Genomic DNA, 23,977 nt, shown 5'->3' with positions numbered 1-23,977 from the left:
GGATTTGTGTTATCAGCCTGAACCATCTTTACAATGTTCCTTATCACACTTTATCTTATGATTTCAGCATCCATTCATAGCCATTACCTAGATTCACTATTTCATTAGGAGTTGCAAAATGGTGCTCTTAAAATTCCCTCAAACCTGTTGCACTTACTAGCAGGCATTCTTTAATAAAGAGCGATTTATGAATATTTGTTACTTTATGAAATATTCATTACTCTAAACTTCAGTTTACACAGGAAGGATAGAAAAATGCTTGGTTCTTGGCTTTTATCATTTTTTAGAAAAATGACTTCATTTCCTTGCAGCCTCCTACAGGGATCAATGAGGTTTTTTGTTTGTTTTTGTAAAATGATGAACTCAGATTTAAAAAAAATCTTAATCGACAACCAAAATTCACTAATTATTGGAAAGAGGATACAAGAAAACAGTAGGCACAGGGCCAGTACTACAACATTGGTCTCTTGCATTGATTTGCATCATCAAATGCAGTTTCAAAAAAACAAGTCCCTTTTTCTGAACTGGGTCATGTTTCAGAGTGACAGATAAGATATAATGATGTGTGAAGTACAAGTCAGTGCAAAGAAAGCCACTTATATTTTGTACTTGGTATTTATATTTCATGATTCACTTAGGTTAAGAGCTTACATGACTATATCTTATTCTTTGGCCTGCTCTATCCCATGAATCCATAATCCCATATTTATTTATAATAAACAACATAGATAGCTCAAATATATACTGCTAAAAAATTCTTTTATTGTGACTTTCTTATTGTTCTACTGAGAAATCCTATCAAAGCCCATATGGGGATGGCTAGACAAAGTCAAAGGAGAGTAGCAAGTTTGGGAGTTGCTGTTGACACCATTCTTTTTATATCACAAGGAAGTTAGGTCAGATTTTTTGGATTCAAATTCAGTCTCCACTGCCTGTGAGCTGTGTGACTTTGCATAAGTTGTAGAACTCCTAAAAGCCTTCATGACTCATCTGAGGAGTGGGATAAAATCTAGTTCATGGAGTTCATGATAATCAAATAAGACAGTCTTGTAAGATCACTTATCACAGTGACTTCTATAGATGCATAAAAAACACGGGTACCAGCCTTGAGGGTAAACACTTGATAATACATAGCCATACTGGTTCAGCAACATACTAAATAAATTTATAGGTACAACAGAAGGTTAGTTCTGTCTGTTTCATTTTCACAGATGTATTCCATCCCCTGGGATAGTGACCAAGTACAGAGCAGAGATTCGATAAGCATTTCTTGCATGTATGAGTGAATGAATGAATGAATACATATAACTTTGTAACAGAAAGTAGGGTATGGCTGCTTGCCACTCAAAAGTCAATAAAGTGGGAAGTCTGGTAGAAGGAAAGTTTGCTTTATTTTGAATGAGAGCAACCAGTAGGGTAGGTGGACCCCTGTCCAAAGGCCAACTCTCCTCAGGTGACAATCAGTGGGTGTGAGCTTTTATAGGCTGAGGAAAGGGGCTACATGTAGGAACAGCACAGTCATCCCTGACAGTCATCCTAAAATTAGACATAGGCAGTCTCATCAGTGTCATCTTGATTATTTTAAGTACAGTTAGTCTTCAGTTCCATGATCATTATTTTTTCATTTCCTTGAGGCCATTTCTCAGAATTGTGGCAGCTTATGTCCTGGTTACAGTCTGGTCATCATGTAGTTAACTTCTTCCACTTGATAAGGGTTTCAGCATCTATAAGACTGTTAATAGGACATAGCTGAGAGTATTATCTCTAGGCCTTGAGCAGGAACTAAATGTCCTTGACTATGCTTAATGACTATATTATTATTCTGTGGTTTCCTTTGACTGTTTTCCTTTGTTTCTGCATTTTCTCCTTCTTTGGTTAAACTTATTTTTTGGCTAAAGTTTTTCCAGAGATGAAAGGCAGGCAGAAGACATGAAGAGCAAGGATCATAGGCTCCTGCTCCATTTCAACTTGGGTACAATGTGAAGTGAAGTGAAAGTCGCTCAGTTGTGTCCAACTGTCCATGACCCCATGTATACAGTCTATGGAATTCTCCAGGCCAGAACACTGGAGTGGGTGGCCTTTCCCTTCTTCAGGGGATCTCTCCCAATGCAGGGATTGAACCCAGGTCTCCCACATTGCAGGTGGATTCTTTACCAGCTGAGCCACAAGAGAAGCTCTTGGGTACAATGGCTTCATCCAATTGTCTGTATTCCTTTCCAGAATACCTACCACCTTGAAATTAAATGATTACTTGATTTTTACACAGGTTTTTACATTTTGCCATGTATGGATGCATTCAGACTTTTTTTCCTTTCTTCACTATGGTAAATACACATAACATAAAGTTCCCCATTTTAAAGTGTACACTGCAGTGATATTTAGCACATTCATAATGTTGTGAAACCATCATCACTATTCAGTTTCAGAGCCTCCTTACTGTCATCAGTGGAAACCCCCTGCTCATTAAACCATGACTCCTTACTTCCCCTGCCTCCTGTCAGCCCCCAAGCAACCACAGTTCTGCTTTCTGTCTGTGTGATTTGCTTACTCTGGGCCTTTTCCATTACAGAATCAGACCAGCCAGTCCTAAAGGAAATCAACCTGAATACTCATTGGAAGGACTGTTGTCGAAGCTGAAGCTCCAATACTTTGGCCGCTTGATGCGAAGAGCCAACTCACTGGAAAAGACCCTGATGCTGGGCAAGATTGAAGGCAGGAGGAGAAGCGGGCAGGAGAGAATGAGATGGTTGGATGGCATCACCGATTCAATGGACATGAACTTGGACAGACTCCTGGAGATCATAAGGACAGGAAGGCCTGATGTGTTCCAGTCCATGGGGTCACAGAGTCAGACACGACTTGGCAACTGAACAACAACAGTATGTGAACTTTCATGTTTGACTTCTTATTAGTAAGTTATTTGAGAATAGTTTTAGATTTACAAAAAAGTTGAAGAGACATACAGAGAATTCTCATATACTCTGCATTCTGTGATGGATGTTTTGTAACATGTATTTCATGTATTCAATTCATTCCAGAGTTTATTCCTCTTTGAGGCTTGGATTGCCCCCATCTTTGGCTAGTAGGAACCCTCATAAGTTGACTTCTTGTCTTTTTCTGATGACATGTTTATGAACTTAAATGTAATGTCTTTTATGATAACATCTAGAAGCCAACTGTGAATTGGAAACTGTGGTTTGGGTGGGGAAGGAGAGTTGACTGGAGGGATAAACTTTAGATAAGTTAAAAAAAAAAGGATGCTAATTCAATTTCTAGGGAAAATAACATTTTATGCTCTAGAGTTTTGAACTCTGACAGGTTGGCTTCCACTGGGCCTGAGATTTCATCCTTATTAATAAACCTAGGCTGGCTTCCCTCCTCCCCTGTTCTGTGCCCATATGAGGAGCCAGACCCTGCTGGATTTTCTCTGCCCATGATAAGTGTTGCCTTTTCTCAGAGCTCATCAGCCTCAGGCCCTTGGGCTTATAAGAAAGAACTGCAGGGCGCCAGGTTTCTCTGCTTCATTGGGAAGAACTGCTGCAGTTTCCCACGTGCAGCATTGGGGAAAGCAGATCCAAACTAATCTGCCTGGTGAGCATTGCCCAGCCCTGTCTGTGGAGTGAAGACGAGCCAGAGGAGGAGGATGCCAACACAGGAGGATGATGCCAACAGAGGAGGATGATGCCAACAGAAGAGGATGATGCCAACAGAGGAGGTGCCTGTGCAGGAATGTGCTTTGTGTTGCAATTTTGCAGTTACTTCCTCCTTTGATCCCCACTATAAGAACTTTTAAGTGTCTTTGAATAGCGAAAGATAGGCAGTGTAGGGTAAGAGGTGAGGATGGCCCAGTCTTTGTCTGCAAGGAGTTTGCAAGGAAAGGGTTAAGCAGCACTGCCAAGCCATCTAATAGTGGTTGTTGGAGGACAAGATCCATATCGTGGGTTGGGCTATATGGGAGGAGGTCAGAGAGGGAGGCTGAATCACTATTGTAATCAGCATCCCCAGGAGCAAGACTCTGCTAGGCTGTGGTGTGCATCCACACATTGATGCCTGGGGAAGCATTTCTAGGTCCCTGGTGTGCATATACGACCGTTGATCTCTACCCAGAACAATCAGCAATGATGTTAGCAGAGACGTCATGGATTAAAGAGATCACCTGTATATTCATGGGGACAGTGAGTAAGCAGGAAGGTGCAATGGCCAGCATGCGCTTTGGGGCCCAATCATGACCCTAGACAGCCCTCCAAGTCGTCCCAGTCAAAGGGAAACTCCTCTTCTCTCTCCGATTGTTTTGAGAATGCAGTGAGAACATGAATGAGCCTGGCTCCAGGCAGGTGCTCCATAATGCTGGTGGCCATCAGTAGAAGTTTGTTGAATACACCTAAGAGTAATGATGTGGCACAGCCGGTTCCCTTCAAGTGAAGCATCTTGGGTGAGATATCCATGGTCACTGTGACAAGAGAGATGCACAGTGCATCTAAACATGCAGCTCAAGACCACGAGAGACACAGGGGAAGAGGAGAAGGTCTGCACACAATGCGAGGTCCCTAGACTCTGCTGCAGGCTCTGCTCTCCAGCTTTGGGGTTCCAGTGGTATGGGGGCTATGTGCCCACGGATTTCTGGGAACTGTGGACCTTGTGCCCCCACCTGGTGATGGTGAAACCAAAACGAAGAGAAATCTTTGGTTGGCCTTCCCTGGAAGGCAGAAGCTCATCCAGCACCTAATGCTGATCCACCAATGACCTGATAGACCCACATATGGAGGCCTGTGCAAGAAGCTCTCCCATCATTCCAGTGAAGCAGGAAACAGCCATGTGAAGGTGATTCATATAAGATGATATATAACTAGGGTTTCTTAGAAGAGGGAGTCCTGAGCTGTGTAGGATTTGTATGGAGTCAGCAGAGAGGAAAGACATTCTAGGTATATGACATGAAAATGCACTGGACTTGGATCAGGAGACCTGGCTTGTATCTTGGCTGCACAACTTACTAGCTGTGTGACCTTGCTTGAGTCACTTAACCTCACTGAGCCTTGGTTTCTTCATCTGTACTATGGACATGATAATTCATTCTGATAATGGTTGTCTTCAGGATTAAATGAGATTGGCTTTAAAGAGCATCCTGGTCAGTGCCTGGGACCTAGAAAGCACTCAGGAAATGGCAACTCTGTGGGAAACAAAGCACAGGGAGAAAGCAGGGCGCCACTCAGGGACCTTGGGCAGGACCTACTAGTGGGCTTCTGAAACTACATTTAAAAGTTTGTGTATCAGCTCTCCTTTTCTGGAGTGAAGATATCATAGATTTTTAAAAAAGTAATAATTAAAAACATGTTTATTTTTGGCTGTGCTAAGTCTTTGTTGCTGTGCGAGGGCTTTCTCTAGTTGTGGTGAGCGGGGGTTACTCTCTAGTTGCAGTGCTCAGACTTCTTACTGCTGTAACTTCTCTTGCTGCAGAGCATGCGATCCAGGGCGTGCAGGCTTCAGTAGGTGTGGTATGCAGGCTCTAGAGCAGTGGTCCCCAACCTTTTTGGCACCAGGGACTGTGCCAAAAGACTATGGGTGGTGGGGGGAGGATGGTTCAGGCAGTGCGACTGATGGGGAGCAGTAGATGACACTTCCACTCACCTCCTGCTGACCCGGTTCATAACAGGCACAGACAGGTACCATGGGTGGCACACAGGCTCAGTGGTTGCAACTCATGGGATCTAGAGCGTGGGTTCAATAGTTGTGGCACATGGACTTAGTTGCTCACAGCATGTCAAGTCTCCCGAATCAGGGATCAACCCAGGTCCCCTGCATTGGCAGGCAGATTCTTAACCAGTGGACTGTCTGGGAAATGATGATTTCGTAGATTTATCAGATTCTCAAGAGTCTGTAACCAGAAAAGATATAGAACCATCAATGTAGAGCTTTAGACTTTCCAAGGTATAACTTCCCATTAACTCATTTGAACACACATGAGTCCCATGTGATAAGTTGAGCAGTTATTACTATTATTTATGTTTGATGGTTGAAATAACGGTCTTAGGGTCCCAGGACCATGGCAGTCACTGAACTCTTGTGGGTAGCGTCTTCACCATCTTTCCCTTTTCCCCTTCTCAAGAGTTTCAGATTCCCATTGGAGTTTCATGTGCTTTCATAAAAGCAGGCTATTTCCCAAGACTGAGTGAGTTCAGGGCCCAGGAATGTTGAACAGCACATTCAAGCTCAGTGGCTGCTGATTGGTCCAAGCATGAACATGAGACCCAGTGGTCCAACTAGAGTGAATCCTCCAATTGTAACCATAAATTCTTGGACATGTATTTTATCTTTCTTTGGACTATATGTAGGTAAGACAGTCAGTTCAGTCACTCAGTCATGTCCGGCTCTTTGCAACGCCATGGACTGCAGAACACCAGGCTTCCCTGTGCATCACCAGCTCCCGGAGTTTACTCAGACTCATACCCATCGAGTTGGTGATGCCATCCAACCATCTCATCCTCTGTCATCCCCTTCTCCTCCTGCCCTCAGTCTTTCCCAGCATCAGGGTCTCTTACAATGAGTCAGCTCTTCACATCAGGTGGCCAAATTATTGGAGTTTCAGCTTCAGCATCAGTCCTTCCAATGAATATTCAGGACTGATTTCCTTTAGGATGGACTCGTTGGATCTCCTTGCTGTCCAAGGGACTCTCAAGAGTCTTCTCCAACACCACAGTTCAAAAGCATCACTTCTTTGGTGCTTAGCTTTCTTTATAGCCCAACTCTCACATCCATATGTGATTATTGGAAAAACCATATCTTTGACTAGATGGACCTTTGTTGGCAAATAATGTCTCTGCTTTTTAATATGCTTTCAAGGTTGGTCATAACTTTTCTTCCAAGGAGCAAGCATCTTTTAATTTCATGGCTGCAGTCACCATCTGCAGTGATTTTGGAGCCCAAAAAAATAAAGTCTGACACTGTTTCCACTGTTTCCCATCTATTTCCCATGAAGTGATGGGACCAGATGCCATGATTTTAGTTTTCTGAATGTTGAATTTTAAGCCAACTTTTTCACTCTCCTCTTTCACTTTCATCAAGAACCTCTTTAGTTCTTTGCTTTCTGCCATAAGGGTGGTGTTATCTGTATATCTGAGGTTATTGATATTTCTCCTGGAAATCTTGATTCCAGCTTGTGCTTCATCCACCCCAGCTTGTGCTTTCTCATGAGGTGCTCTGCATATAAGTTAAATAAGCAGGGTGACAATATACAGCCTTGATGTACTCCTTTCCCAATTTGGAACCAGTCTGTTCCATGTCCAGTTCTAACTGTTGCTTCCTGACCTGAATACAGATTTCTCAGGAGGCAGGTAAGGTGGTCTGGTATTCCCATATTTTGAAGAATTTTCCACAGTTAGTTTTTATCTACACAGTTAAAGGCTTATTCAATAAAGCAGAAGTAGATGTTTTTCTGGAAGTCTCTTGCTTCTTCGAAGATCCAACAGACATTGGCAATTTGATCTCTGGTTCCTCTGCCTTTTCTAAATCCAATTTGAACATCTGGAAGTTCTTGGTTCACATACTATTGAAGCCTGGCTTGGAAAATTCTGAGCATTATGTTGCTAGCATGTGAGATAAGTGCAACTGTGTGGTAGTTTGAGCATTCTTTGGCATTGCTTTTCTTTGGGATTGGAATGAAAACTGACCTTTTCCAGTCCTGTGGCCACTGCTGAGTTTTCCAAATTTGCTGACATATTGAGTGCAACACTCTCACAGCATCATCTTTTAGGATTTGAAATAGCTCAACTGGAATTCCATCACCTCCACTAGCTTTGTTTGTAGTGAGGCTTCCTAAGGCCCACTTGACTTTGCACTCCAGGATGTCTGGCTCTAGGTGAGTGATGATACCATCTTGCTTGTCTGGGTCATGAAGCTCTATTTTGTATAGTTCTGTGTATTCCATATGTAGGTAAAGGGGTTGCTATAGTCACTTTATTCCCATGAGCAAAGGGGTCTTGGGAGGCAAGTTGGCCCAGAGGAAGTAGAGAATCACAGAGAACAGTTTGTCTGAATTAACTCTGGGCTTCTTCATATATCATGAATTATACATTTTCTATTATTTGCAACCCAAACCTTCCAGTCAATATAGGTGCCTCAACCAAGGTCATTCAAGGCATTGTTGACAAAACTAGGTCAAGAATCCCACATTTTCTGGTTCTCATTAACAACCATTTAGCTCAACCCTTCACCAGTTGGCCATGACCTTCCCCAGATTTGTTGACATCTTTACTTGCCTCAGCTCTTGAGAGAGAAGTTCCTATGAATTTTCTTCTTGATGGGAAAACAACTTCTTTCAAATTTAGGTTCTAAAATCCTACATGGCTTCTCCTACAAATTCCAAGAAAGAACTTACATAACTAAGATTTGGAGAACTCATCTACCCCTTCCAGCAACTCCTGACCTTTCCAAGTTTAGACAGAAGGGATTAGCAGAGTTACTATTCTGCCCACACTCTGCTCTCTCCTCCATTAAATGCACAACTAGTGCCCTCTGTGGGCAAGTCCCATGCTGGTTGTGGACTGCAGAAAGCATATACAGTGCTTCCACCAATGAAAGACTTCCTACAGTTGGTAAGCACATAGAATGCTTAGTGAATGCAAGTGTGAGAAGGTAGAAACTGCTCATTCAGACGGATGAGGTGTGTCCTCAGGGATCTGCCAGCACCTGGTTAGCACCTGGCCCTGCTGGCGAGCCAAAGTCCACACACAGCTGTGGAAAAGCCCTTGCATATCTGCACCATGTGCTGTAATGGACTGATGTAGCTTCAACTTGGGCAGGACTTTGGCTGGAGCGATGGAACCTTGGGCAAGTGCATGAAGTGCTCAGAACCTTAGTTTTCCATATAATAAATATATACACTCCCTTCACATTGCTCTTGTGTTTACTAAGATAATGTCAGTGAATGCATGTTTTACTAGCAGCCAGGAAATGCTTTATAGATATAAATAACATTTTCTGTGTTACCCTTATAGCACTATGCCCCCATCCAAATTCATAAAAAAAAGAATATCTTCCCCTTAAAACTGTAGACTGAACATTATTAGGAAAGAAAATCATCATTTCTTACATCACCCCTCCCCTAAATCACAAAGTTTAACCCCAGGGATATATTAGCATGCTGTGTGTCTTTAGGATCATACTGTCTGCCATTTCTGCAGTTGATATGGGGCCAGCTGAGGGGAGGAATGAGCTGACTTGCCCTAAACCTGGCTCTGTGTTTATCAGTTGCTGTGTGATCCTGGGCAATACACTTTACCACTCTGAGCCTCGGTTTCCTCTTCCATAAAATGGAGATAATTTTTACTTATTGCTATGATTTTGGCAAAGGTTTTGCTAGAGTTGGGTAGAGGTCAGCTTTTTCCAAAGCAGCAATCTCGCTGGGTCAGATGTATGTTTCTTTGTTTGTGTTGTCTGTTCTCTTAGATGTGAATGCATATTCTACCCATTGGGGCACTTTGGGATTGATTAGGAGCAAAGGAACATGAAAAAAAAGAGCTCAAACAAATAGTAGCACCAGGCCCCAGGAGAAGTCCAGCCACATTGGTGACTCTCAGGCGGCCAGCATGGCTTCGAGAGTTATGAGCTCTTCACCTGCCAGGTATTAATAAGAGCATGGCTTCCCCCAGGACTGGCTGCTTTTCCAGGGCCTGTGGGCAGCAGCAGGCTCAAGTAGGACATGGGGCCTGAAAAGAAGAGATATCCTCCCAGGCATTGCCAATAGTGTGGTGTTAGCTAAGGCCCCGGGGGAGTGATGGGCAGGGAAACAGACTGAGATGGAGGTCTCTGTGTAGGTAGTGCTCTCGAGCAGAGGAGAGTGTGGTCAGATATAGGGGAGAGCTCAGCTGAGTACAGCCCCAACAGAGGCCTGAACAGATCCATGGAGATACTCTGAGGCTGGGCTGGCCCTTCAGAAATGCCCCTAATTGAGGAAAGGGGGCCTTTGTACCCTAAGTTGTTGGACGCGATATGGACTTTCTCCAGGGAGGGAATCATCTTGGGGGAGACAGAACCTTCTGGCAATACTCCAAAAGGATCTTGGCTGTGAACCCCGTTAAGTGAAGACATTGGTCAGCATTCAGGATCTGGGGGTGCTCTCACTGCCTACTGCTGTGACATGGAGCCTGAACTGAATCTGGCAGAGCTGTCGTTCAGGGTCCCTGAGTGCCTGTGTCTTCTTAACTCTCACAGGAGATGGGGCAGAGGATGGAAGGCACATGCCACTCTGATCCCCAGTGAGGTTATCCCTTTAACTTTGTAAATATCCAGTGAAAGGATAAGCCTGTCATAAAGAAAAGAAACTGCAGTGAATGTTCTGGGAAACTAGCCAAGGAGGAAACTGCTGGAAGAAAACTTGCTGGTGTCCAGGGATTGCCATATTGGGGCTTACCCCAGATGGCCAGGCATGGGGACCCACACATGAACCCTTCCCTTTACCTCTTGTTACTCATAAGATAGATAGTAACCTGTGCTTGGCAGACCCAGCCATTGAGTTTCTTCTGATGTTAGTTTCCATTGCTTAACCCCACTCTTCTTTATTTAATTTATCTAGTATTTGTTTATATCTCACTGTGGAAGGTAAGCTTTTAGTACAGAAACATTAGGCTCTGTGTCTATCTCCCCTCTCCTACCATCTCAATAAAGTTAAATTATAATTTCAAGTTAAATCAATATTCTCTTGTTTGATACTATGATTATGTAAATATTGTTCATAACTGATGTTAGTTAGGTTGCATAATTACATTTCATTTCTCGTGCAGTGTTTAACTTTTCTGAGAGCTAATTACTGACTTAAAAATGGATTAGTTTTATATGTATTTGTGACTCACTCTTCCCATACCTGTGGGCTATCTGCAAGCCTCTCTCAATATGGTCTGGCAATTAGGTACTCTGTTAGTTTTTGGCAACTTCCCTCTTGGAGCCCTCCATCCTCAAACATCCATCTGGACAGGTTGTTACAGGCCACCTACACAGCTGTTTCTCAGAGACTCCTCTTCACTATCCTTATCTGAGCTTTACAAAGGTCTGAGAAAGTGTTTGAGATGTGAGAAAAAAAAAAATTATTGGCTCCTAAAATAAAATTGCAAATTAGAAATAAACAAACATTTAATTAAATTGCATGCTATCGTGTCAACTAGTCAATTGCAACTCAACTCAGCTCATTCCTCTAAGCAGCACTCTGATCCAAGCTGCACACATGGCTGGATCCTGAGAGGTCCCTGAAGATACCCATAATGCAGTTCTCCATTTCCTTCTTGGGGATGGAGCTTCTGTAGCAAACAAAATGGTTTGCATGGCACTGATTCAAACCAATGTTTGCAGAAAAGTTTAAACCAAAGAGAAGCCCAGACTTTTGGGAATTATCTTCTTGCTATTCTCATATCTAACTCCTTGGTTCATTTTCTCACCTGCCAGTGTAACCACTCTTAGTTCTCTGGTGTGATCCACCATGCAGTTTCTAAGATGACTGACTATTTTCTAGCTCCATCCTTTATCTTTCCTCCTTGGACAAGGGATTCTATAGATGATCTCATAGGTGTCATCTTTGTTGACTGAAGTGGTCTCCAGTTCCTCCTAGGTTTAGCTCCTCCTTCAGCCCCAAGGTAGATCAAGAAGGCAATTTTTCCTGTTTTTCATTCCAATAAGGGTATATTGTCACATGGTTCTGGTCATCTTCCCTTCACTCTCCAGATTCATTTTCTACCCTTCTTTACAATGCTTTCAGTCATAGGAAGCTGGCCTGTACCAACTGCCCAATCCCGTCTCTCCTGCCCTCTGCTTCCAGTTGGATTTGGCTAATGGGGGCTCTGCAGGAGATCTGCAGGCAGGATCAGAGTGAGGGCAGGGCTGCTGCTATCAAGTTGACCTCTTAAACAGATCTTTGGCTCTCGAAGTTTCTCCCTCCTCTTGCCAGCTAACCATGTAGCTTTTCTAATGTGAAAAAAAGACACAGGCATGAGTCTTTCTGACTATGTAGAGGCTAAACCTCAGGAAAGAGAAATGTCATATTCTTTCCGTAACTTAATTTTTATTTTATGTCTCCATTTTGCTGAGAATATACATATATGATTTAAGTCAAATTGGTCTTCCTTTATTTTCCTTGGGTTTGGACCTAATTTGGGGTGTTATAAGTTTGGTAGTTAAAAGATCTCAGTGTTATTTGCTCATAGCAGACTTTATTGAGATGCATGTAGTCCTAGCCTTAGTGGTCAGTCTACTTTGACTAGTCATTGGCTAGTGACTCAGTACTGAGTCACACCATGTTGTCTAGGTTATTTCAGGCCTCCTTTGCTACCCTAAACATAACATATTATGTTGAATTTACCTTGGGGCTGTGCCTAGGAAAGGGGACAGATTGTCTGCTCAGTTCTTGACTATCTCAACCCTAGTTGAGGGTTTTGTTATTTTTCACGCAGAAAGGAGCTTTATTTCTAAGGGACTTCAGAAATGTCAACTCTCAACCTTTCCCCCTATACTGTGAAACTCTTCACTAGTTTGAGAAGTAGAGAATGGGAAACCCTGATTCATGTCTTCCTGGATGTTCCTACTGTATATGCCCTGAGCTCTTTCTCTTCTGGGTGGGACTGTAGATTTTGGAAAGTCAAAATCCAGATATGAGCTGAATTCTTCAGGAGAAAAGTTGGAGGGATTAGGAAGACCAAGAAACATACTCAAGGGAAAAATAAATTATTCTTTAAAAGTTCCCTCCTGCTTCCACCCCACCCCTGACTGTGCCTCTTGGGTAATATGAGGGATAACAGCTAAGAAGTGGTAAGAAATCATTGGCTGAACACTCTACGCCTTAGAAGAGGAGAAATGGAGAGTGGAGGTTCTGGAAGGGCCCCTGGGGAGATGAAGGACTGGTTTTTTGGAACTCAGCTCTATCGTGGGGCTGCCAGAAACATCCACCAAGAATGAGGTCCTAGGTTGGAATTGGGTAGGACTGAGGTATACTTGAGAGGCCAGGAATAGGGAAAGCAGAGGGCAGTGACATCTGTACCTGAAAGAATGAGAAGACAGCTTGTTATCAAGTTTGAAGACTGAGCCCAAAGCCCTGAAAAAGGGGCAACACCATCCCACCAACTTTTATGGAGGTCTTGTGACATGCTGGGCCCTAACTGTTGCTCATTTAGTTTTCCCAATTGCTCAGTGCATACTGTGCAATATTATCCCCACTTCTTTGGTGAGAAAACTAAGAACAAAGAGCTTGGTTCCCTAACCAGGATCACCAAGCTGTAACATATGACTGCAGTTCTATCTGGTTCTAAACTTGGGTCTCAATTATTCCCAACTACCTGCTCTGATTAGTGCAGCAGAGAAATGGAGAGACTGAGTCAGTGACAGCTTCAAGAATGAGGTGACAGTGATAAGAATAGTGCCAATAAATGTTAATGTTAATGTTAAAGACTAAACGTCATTAGTCTTAATGCCTTCTCCAAATCCTCACTTCCCTGTACATTTTTGGAAGCAAAGACTGAGTCACTCAGTTAGGAGGGTGTCTTGCACAAGGCAAACTAAACAATTACCACTACTGCAACTGCCCTCCATTTGAGTTCAATTAAGGCATGAATTCTTCAGTACATGCTTGCTCTTAGCTATACCAGGACTTTATTCAAAAGTCACTCTAGGGTTGATCTTCAAAAGAATTCTGTTTTATGAGAAGAGCTCATATAACTCAAATTAAAAAAACACACAAATAAAAGACAAATAATCTTCAAAATAATGGGCAGAAGATCTAAATTCACATTTCTCCAAAAAAGACATACAGATGGCCAACAGGCACATGAAAACATGGTCAATCTAACTAATTATTAGAGAAATGCAAATAAAAACTATCACCTCACACCAGTCAAAATGACCACCATCAAAAAAGTCTACAAATGATAAATGCTGAAGAAAAGGGAACTCTCCTACATTGTTGGTAGGAATGTAAAGTGGTGCAGCCACTATGGAAAATAATACGGAGTTTCCTTAAAAAACTAAAAATAGAACTAATATATGATCCAGCAGTCTCACTCTTCAAACATATATCTGGAAAAGACAGAAACTGATTTGAAAAGATACATGCACCCCAATGTTCATAGCAGTACTATTTACAATAGCTAAGATGTGGAAGCAATCTGAATATCCATTGACAAATGAATGGATAAAGAAGATGCGGTATATATGTACAACACAATATTAACCAGCCATAAAAAAGAATGAAATAATGATATTTGCAGAAACATGATTGAACCCAAAGATTATCATACTAAGTAAAGTAAGCCAAATAAAGAAAGACATATAATATGATATCACTTATATTCGGAATCTAGAAAATATCTTAATGAACTTATTTGCAAAATAGAAACGGACTTATTGACATAGAAAACAAACTCATTTCTACCAAAAGGGAAAGAAGGTGAAGGATAAATTAGGAGTTTGGGATTAACAGATACACAGTACAAAAAGCAGACAAACAAGGACCTACTGTATCATATAGGGAACTATATTCAATATCTTGTAACAGCCTGTGTGGAAAAGAATCTTGTAAAAGCCTAATAAAAAAGAATCAGGTGTATATATATATATATATATCTGAATTTCTTGACTGTATCACTGAAACTAACAGCATTGTAAATTAAGAATACTTCAATAAAAAAAGAATTCTATTGAATTAGACATTGGAAAAATGATGGAAGAGGCAGCTCCAAGCTGTCGTTCCCTTACATAAGCTTTAAAACCAAGTGAAAACTTAAGGAACCAACTGTACTGGAATTCTAGGAAAAAAAAAATGATTACATACAGAAACTAAGTGAATACTAAATTAAGAAAAAGGCAACTTAAAAATGTTCTTGTATTAAAAAAAAAAAAAACACCTGTCAAAACACTAGCTAACCACAAGCTAAAGAAAAGAGACTTCATCGACCACACAAGACAGATAATGCAGCCTGCAAAAAAAACTGTTGAAAAGTAACTTACAGAGACTACAACAATCAGGAAAAGTTAGCAAATGCTAAGGTAAGCCCTGGGATTTCTTTGGAGGAAATGATGCTGAAGCTGAAACTCCAGTACTTTGGCCAACTCATGTGAAGAGTTGACTCATTGGATAAGACTCTGATGCTAGGAGGGATTGGGGGCAAGAGGAGAAGGGGACAACAGAGGATGAGATGGCTCGATGGCATCACTGAATCGATGGGCGTGAGTCTGAGTAAACTCCAGGAGTTGGTGATAGACAGGAAGGCCTGGCATGCTGCAGTTCATGGGGTCGCAAAGAGTTGGACACGACTGAGCGACTGAACTGAATTGAACTGAACTGAACTGAAGGTAAAGGGAGAATTTAATTTGCAAAGTTACTGTATTATAATACTCAAATTTCTGGTGTTCAACAACAACAACAATCAACAAAAAAATCAGAAGGCATACAAAGAAACAGGAACAAATATTCCATCAAAGAATAAAATAAGTAGTAAGAAACCATCCCAGAGGAAGATTAGACATTGAACTTACTAGACAAAGAATTTTGTGTGTGTGTCTGTCCATATCAATTTTATTTGTTTATTTATTTCCTCTTTTTATTATTACTATTTTTTCTACTCTACAATATTGTATTGGTTTTGCCATACATTGACATGAATCCACCATGGGTGTACATGTGTTCCCCATCCTGAATCCCTCTCCCACCTCCCTCCCCATCTCATCTCTCTGTGTCATCACAGTGCACCAGACCAGAGCACCCTGTATCATGCATGGAACCTGGACTAGTGATTTGTTTCACATATGATAATTTACATGTTTCAATGCCATTCTCCCATATCATCCCACCCTTGCCCTCTCCCACAGAGTCCAAAAGACTGTTCTATACATCTGTGTCTCTTTTGCTGTCTCTCATACAGGGTTATCGTTACCATCTTTCTAAATTCCATATATATGCATTAGTATACTGTATTGGTGTTTTTCTTTCTGGCTTACTTCACTCTGTATAATAGGCTCCAGTTTCATCCACCTCATTAGAAACTGATTCAAATGCATTCTTTTTAATGGCTGAGTAATATTCCATTGTTTATATATACCACAGCTTTCTTATCCATTCATCTGCTGATGGACTTCTATGTTGCTTCCATGTCCTGGCTATTATAAACAGTGCTGCAATGAACATTGGGGTACATGTGTCTCTTTCAATTCTGCTTTCCTCAGTGTGTATGCCCAGAGGTGGGATTGCTAGGTCATATGGCAGTTCTGTTTCCTGTTTTTTCAGGAATCTCCATACTGTTCTCCATAGTGGCTGTACTAGCTTGCATTCCCACCAACAGTGTAAGAGGGTTCCCTTCTCACCACACCCTCTCCGGCATTTATTGCTTGTAGATTTTTGGATTGCAGCCATTCTGACTGGCATGAAATGGTACCTTATTGTGGTTTTGGTTTGCATTTCTCTGATAATCAGTGACACTGAGCATCTTTTCATGTGTTTGCTAGCCATCTGTATGTCTTCTTTGGAGAAATGTCTGTTTAGTTCTTTGGCCCACTTTTTGATTGGGTCGTTTGTTTTCCTGGAATTGAGCTGCAGGAGTTGCTTGTATATTTTTGAGATTAATTCTTTGTCTGTTGGTTCGTTTGCTATTATTTTCTCCCATTCAGAAGGCTGTCTTTTAACCTTGCTTATAGTTTCCTTTGCTGTGCAGAAGCTTTTAATTTTAATTAGGTCCCATTTATTTTTGCTTTAATTTCCAATATTCTGGGAGATGGGTCATTGAGAATCCTGCTGTGGTTTATGTCAGAGAGTGTTTTGCCTGTTTTCCTCTAGGAGTTTTATAGATTCTGGTCTTACTTTTAGATCTTTAATCCATTTTGAGTTTATTTTTGTGTGTGGTGTTAGAAAGTGTTCTAGTTTCATCCTTTTACAAGTGGTTGACCAGTTTTCCCAGCACCACTTGTTAAAGAGATTGTCTTTTCTCCATTGTATATTCTTGCCTCCTTTGTCAAAGATAAGGTGTCCATTGGTCCATAGGTATCTCTGGGCTTTCTATTTTGTGCCATTGATCTATATGTCTGTCTTTGTGCCAGTACCATACTGCCTTGATGACTGTGGCTTTGTAGTAGAGCCTGAAGTCAAGCAGGTTGATTCCTCCAGTTCCATTCTTCTTTATCAAGATTGCTTTGGCTATTCAAGGTTTTTTGTATTTCCATACAAATTGTGAAACTATTTGTTCTAGCTCTGTGAAAAATACCGTTGGTAGTTTGATAGGGATTGCATTGAATCAATAGATTGCTTTGGTTAGTATATTCATTTTCACTATATTGATTCTTCTGATCCATGAACATGGCATATTTCTCCATCTATTAGTGTCCTCTTTGATTTCTTTCACCAGTGTTATATAGTTTTCTATATATAGGTCTTTTGTTTCTTTGGGTAGATATATTCTTAAGAGGAACCAGAGATCAAACTGCCAACATCTGCTGGATCATGGAAAAGGAAGAGAGTTCCAGAAAAACATCTATTTTTGTTTTATTGACTATGCCAAAGCCTTTTACTGTGCAGATCACAATAAACTGTGGAAAATTCTGAAAGAGATGGGAATACCAGATCACCTGACCTGCCTCTTGAGAAACCTATATGCAGGTCAGGAAGCAAAAGTTTGAACTGGACATGGAACAACAGACTGGCTCCAAATAGGAAAAGGAGTACGTCAAGGCTGTATATTGTCACCCTGCTTATTTAACTTCTATGCAGAGTACATCATGAGAAGCACTGGGCTGGAAGAAGCACAAGCTGGAATCAAGATTGCCAGGAGAAATATCAATAACCTCAGATATGCAGATGGCACCACCCTTATGGCAGAAAGTGAAGAGGAACTAAAAAGCCTCTTGGCGAAAGTGAGAGTAGAGTGAAAAAGTTGGCTTAAAGCTCAACATTCAGAAAATGAAGATCATGGCATCTGCTTCCATCACTTCATGGGAAATAGATGGGGAAACAGTGGAAACAGTGTCAGACTTTATTTTTGGGGGGCTCCAAAATCACTGCAGATGGTGACTGCAGCCATGAAATTAAAAGATGCTTACTCCTTGGAAGGAAAGTTATGACCAACCTAGATAGCATATTGAAAAGCAGAGACATTACTTCCCCAACAAAGGTCCATCTAGTCAAGGCAATTGTTTTTCTAGCGGTCATGTATGGATGTGAGAGTTGGACTGTGAAGAAAGCTGAGCGCCGAAGAACTGATGCTTTTGAACTGTGGTGTTGGAGAAGACTCTTGAGAGTTCCTTGGGTTGCAAGGAGATCCAACCAGTCCATTCTAAAGGAAATCAGTCCTGGGTGTTCACTGGAAGGACTGATGCTAAAGCTGAAACTCCAATACTTTGGCCACCTCATGTGAAGAGGTGGAAAGTCATTGGAAAAGACTCTGATGCTGGGAGGGATTGGGGGCAGGAGGAGAAGGGGATGACAGAGAGATGAAATGGCTGGATGGCATCACCAACTCAATGGACATGAGTTTGAGTGAACTCTGGGAGTTGGTGATGGACAGGGAGGCCTGGTGTGCTTCAGTTCATGGGGTCGCAAAGAGTTGGACCCGACTGAACTGAACTGATTCCTAAGTATTTTATTCTTTTCACTCCAATGGTGAATGGAATTGTTTCCTTAATTTCTCTTTCTGTTTTCTCATTGTTAGTGTATAGGAATACAAGGGATTTCTGTGTGTTGATATTATAATCTGCAACTTTACTATATTCCTTGATTAGGTCTAGTAATTTTCTGGTGGAGTCTTTAGGGTTTTCTATGTAGTGGATCATGTCATCTGCAAACAGTGAGAGTTTTACCTCTTCTTTTCCAATCTGGATTCCTTTTATTTCTTTTTCTGCTCTGATTGCTGTGTCCAAAACTTCCAAAACTATGTTGAATAGTAGTGGTGAGAGTGGGCACCCTTGTCTTGTTCCTGACTTTAGGGGAAATGCTTTCAATTTTTCACCATTGAGGGTAATGTTTGCTGTGAGTTTGTCATATATCGCTTTTATTATGATGAGGTTTGTTCCTTCTATTCCTGCTTTCTAGAGGGTTTTTATCATAAATGGATGTTGAATTTTGTCAAAGGCTTTCTCTGCATGTATTGAGATAATCATTTTTCAATTTGTTAATGTGGTGTATTACATTGATTGATTTGTGGATATTGAAGAATCCTTGCCTCCCTGGGGTAAAGCCCACTTGGTCATGATGTGTGATCTTTTTAATATGTTGTTGGATTCTGTTTGCTAGAATTTTGTTAAAGATTTTTGCATCTATGTTCATCAGTGATATTGGCCTGTAGTTTTCTTTTTTTCTAGCATCTTTTGACAAAGACTTTTAAACAACTGTCTTAAAATATGCTCCAGAGTAAATAGAAAAATATGGACAAAGACTTTCAAAAAATCAAAAAGTGAAGTAAGAAAAATGAGAATATCAATAATGACATATAAACTAGTCAATAAAAAAAAAAAAAACAAATTCTGGAGGTGACAAGTACAATGACTAAAAAGAAAACAAACTAGTAGAGTTCAACAGCAGATTTCACCAGGCAAAAGAAAGTATCAGTAAATTTGAAGATGGGAAAATTGAAATCATCAGCTATGTGGAACAAGAGGAAAAATAACAAAGAAATACGAACAGAGCCTAAGGGATATATGAGACACTATCAGGGACAACAATATATCATGGAAGTCCCAGAAGGAAAAGACAAAGAGAAAGGAACACAACGAATATTTCACGAAATGATGTTTTCTTTGTCAAACATTGTCAAGAAAGTGAAATGATAAATTACAGAATGGAAGAAGGTATTTAAGAATCAGAAAAGTGTTTACTGTCTAGAATTTATAAAGAACTCCTACAACTCAACAACAAGGCAAATAACACTAGTTGTTGGTAAAAACAATTGGGAAAAATGAGTACATGATTTGGATAGACATTTCTTAAAAGAATATATATAAATGGTTAATATATATCTCATGAAAAACTGCTCAACATCATTAGTCATTGCATGCATGCATGATAAATCCCTTCAGTTGTGTCCAACTCTCATCAGGTTCCCTATCCATGGGATTCTGCAGGCAAGAATATTGGAGTGGGTTGCCATGACCTCCTCCAGGGGATCTTCTTGACCCAGGAATCAAACTGGCATCTCTTAAGTCCCCTGCATTGGCAGGCAGGTTCTTTATCATTAGTGCCACCTGGGAAGTCGCATTAGTCATTGCTGCTGCTGCTGCTGCTGCTGCTGCTGCTCAGTTACTTCAGTCGTGTCCGACTCTGTGAGACCCCATAACCCCACCAGGCTCCCCCATCTCTGGGATTCTCCAGGCAAGAACACTGGAGTAGGTTTCCATTTCCTTCTCCAATGTATGAAAGTGAAAAGTGAAAGTGAAGTCGCTCAGTCGTGTCTGACTCTTAGCAACCCCATGGACTGCAGCCTACCAGGCTCCTCCACCCATGGGATTTTCCAGGCAAGAGTACTGGAGTGGGGTGCCATTGCCTTCTGGGAAATACAAATCAGAAACACTTTAAGTTGCCACTTCATTCCCATTAAAATGTCTATAATTTAAGAAAAAAAAACAAGTATTGATGAAGATATGGAGAAACTGAAACATTTATACACTACAGGATGGGAATGTATGTTGATTTAGCCACTGTGGAAAACAGGTTGGCAGTTCTACAGAAAGCTAAATGTAGGATTGCCCTATGGCTCAGCAATTCTACTTTTAGGTATATACCCCAAGTAATTGAAAACAGGAACTCATTCAGATACTTGTATGCCAATGCTCGTTGCAGCATTATTTCCAATGGCCAACAAGTGGAAACAATTCAAGTGTCCAACAACAGAGGAATGGGAAAGCTAAATGGGGTGTATACAAACAATGGAATATTTTTCAGCTATAAAAGGAATTGAGTTCTAATGCATGTCAAGACATAGATGAATCTTGGAAACATACTAAGTGAAATAAGCAAGACAAAAAAGGATGAGTATTATATAATTCCACTTATATGAAATAGCAACATGAAACAGATTAGAGTTCACGAGGGGCTGGGAGATTGCTTGATGATTACAGTTTCTCTCTGGGATGATGAAATATTTTTGGAAGTATATAGTAGTGATGATTGCAGAATACTGTGAATTTAATGAATGTCACTGAACTCTACACTGAAGAAATGGTTAAAATGGCAAATTTTATGTTTTATATATATATTATCATGATTTAAACAATTAAAAAATAAAAGAAAAATACATCAGGAACATTGTTTCTTCCTTTTTCCCACTACATGTTCAGTTTGTTTCAGGAGTCTAATCCTCCTTAGTCTATCCACATAATTAGCATCCAGGACCAGACAAGGGAAAGAGCTGTCCAATCACATGGTCCCATCTCCCTTTCCCTTTGCCTATGATTGGCTTTGGAAGACAGGTTTAAGCTAATAAGTGCAGAGGATTATTTAACGACTGTTATGGGTGCGGCAGCATTGGTCAGGTAGCCTAAATGGCCCAATCAGACTGAAAAGAAGAATATTCATTCTATTGTTAAGAGGTTCATTTTCTTTCTCCTTTCTTCCTGACAAATATTGAGTGGGGTGTATTGCATTTTCTACCTAAATGCTTCGTGATGGAGATATAGTGTGGGGTAGGACTAGTTTTTTGAAGAGTGAATAATCTTTTCTCTTCTATTCCTCCACACCTCACTATGAATATTCTAAAGACAATCAAGGTCATCCATGTTTGGGATCTGTAGCACGTAGTTTTCACTGTATATTCTACTCTGCCCGAGCCAAAGGAAAAGCGTAACTGAGACTCTTGTGAGGGACATGTTTTCCAGCCACCCCCCTGCCTCCCCGGCCCCCACTCCTGCTGAGATGGGGCCTGTTATTTCCCTGCTGCTGAGGAAGGCGAGATCACTTCTTTCTGGAGCCTTGGGGAGCCTCTCCAACACAGCTGAAATCCAGAGTTCCTGTAAAGTAAGTCACAGGCACTTTGGGGAAATGGCCTGCTCATTTGTTTTGACATTGAAGAATAAAATGCAGAGGGAGAAAACAGAGGGAATACTGGCTTTGTTGTTGTGACAACCTCATATGCCAAGTGCCACAGTACATGCCTCAGTTGAGCTTCCTGCTGTGTGATTGATTCTACCTGCCTAGTTCTCCCCTGGGTCCCCTCCATTGGAGACAGGCCAGCAGGGTCTGTCTGGGCATGCTTATCTGGATGTGTATTTGTTTTTTCATTTCCTCTATCTTCACTGTGGGGAAAATGGCAAGAAGGCTCACATCCTCACCGTTCTGTCCCAGTGTTTCTCATTCCATTGATGTTACTAGTGAACAATGGAGCTGCCACTCATGGCTATCTCTCTGACATCAATCAGCTTCCCTGGGGGAAAAAAAAATGTATTATTGAATAAATAATGTGAGGATAACTGAGTAGCCATGTAGGGAAAAAGTAAAGCTAGAACAACAATCCAACTTTACCACAAAATAAATTTCACATGGGCAAGAGTTTTAAACAGAATGGAATAAAACCATGAAACAACACAAAGAAAGTATGCTAACAAACTGGAACACTGTGACAAAGTGGACACATTTTAAAACAGTTATAAAATGCTATGATTGAAAGAAATATGAAACTCTAACATTCCCACAGACTCTAAATAAAGAGAAAGGATAGTTAAATACCTCCTTTCCCCCAAAAGACCCAAGACCAGATAATTTTTGAGTTCTGCTAAGCTATCAATGACAAGACATTTCTTATCTCATACCATTATTCCAGAAAGTAGAAAAGGATATCAAGACACTCATAGTTTAACCACAATTCCAAAACTGCACAAGTACAAAGTGAGAAAATTGTAGGCTCATTTCACTTTTAGAATAAACAGAAATCTTAATTTCATTTTGGAATCAAATTCAACATACATTAACAAGTTCATTCAACATGCTCAATGAAGGTTTTTCTCAAGGGTGTAAATAAAATGAAACAAACCTCTCAATGTAATTATATCAATATAGGCAGGAAAAAATTGATAAAGTCCAGAACATCATTATTTTCTAATTTAAAAATGCATGAATGGATAATATACTCACAAAAATATATATAAATCATAAATGTGTTGATCAGATAATTTTCATAAACTGAAAAGCATCCATGCAACCAGCACCCGCAGCCCTAAATGTCATCATTGCATCTCTTTCTTTCAGCTCTGACAAGGGCAATACTTAATGTCCTTGTTTTGTTCAGTTTAGCCATTCTAATAAGTTGAAAACCATTCAACAATGAAAAACATTTTAGCAAGGTATTGTATCAGGAAAAAAACTTCCTTAATTTGGTGGAGTTTATAAACCAAAAGCCTACAACAAACACTATACTTAATGCAGAAATTTTAGATCCATTTCCTTTAGAGTCAAGAAGAAATTAAGAATGACCTCTTTTCTTGCCAGATTTTACATGGTATTGATGGTTCTGGAAAATACCATCAGATAAAAAAAGAATAAAATTTATAAAAATTGGAAAGATTGCATAAAATTCTTACAGATAATTTTCTACATAGAAAACACACCAGAATAAATAGAAAATAATTAAATCTAAGATGAGCACTCCTTGAGGTTGTTAGATATTAATACAAGGACAATTTATAAAATATCAGTAGCATTTATCTTCAATGTCAAGAAAATTCAAGTTAAACAAAGGACTGAAAGGTATGTGGATTCTACTTGGGCTGTTACTTATGGAAGAGCATATTTCTCCTCTGGACACTCTCTGAGCCTTATGCCTACTCCTGGGTATTAATATTGTCTGCCCAGGGACTGAATAATCCAGTTTCTCACTGGACAAAAGTCACAACTTCCATCTCAGTGCATACATCAGCAGCATCCCATCAGGACCTGTGAGTTCACAGCAGGCACCTGTCAAGGTGAATGCATATTTTTCCCACAGTATTTTTGTGGTTTTTCCAAATGGCCACCTTTTAGCCAGGAACATTTTTAGTTGGG

General features: G+C 40.6%; 1 long non-coding RNA gene across 1 annotated transcript in view; it reads left to right on the top strand.

Moving 5' to 3' along the window:
• The first annotated feature begins 2,546 nt into the window (after positions 1 to 2,546).
• Positions 2,547 to 23,977, top strand: part of LOC121818727 (uncharacterized) — a 74,242-nt gene continuing 52,811 nt past the window's right edge. The window contains exon 1 of the long non-coding RNA XR_006058797.2: positions 2,547 to 2,879. This is a non-coding gene — a long non-coding RNA (uncharacterized LOC121818727). The remainder of the gene's footprint in view (positions 2,880 to 23,977) is intronic.

Source organism: Ovis aries, chromosome 2 (genome assembly GCF_016772045.2).
Source record: "Ovis aries strain OAR_USU_Benz2616 breed Rambouillet chromosome 2, ARS-UI_Ramb_v3.0, whole genome shotgun sequence".
In the NCBI taxonomy this organism is placed as follows: Eukaryota; Metazoa; Chordata; class Mammalia; order Artiodactyla; family Bovidae; genus Ovis; species Ovis aries.
This window is presented reverse-complemented; position numbering and strand designations above follow the sequence as displayed.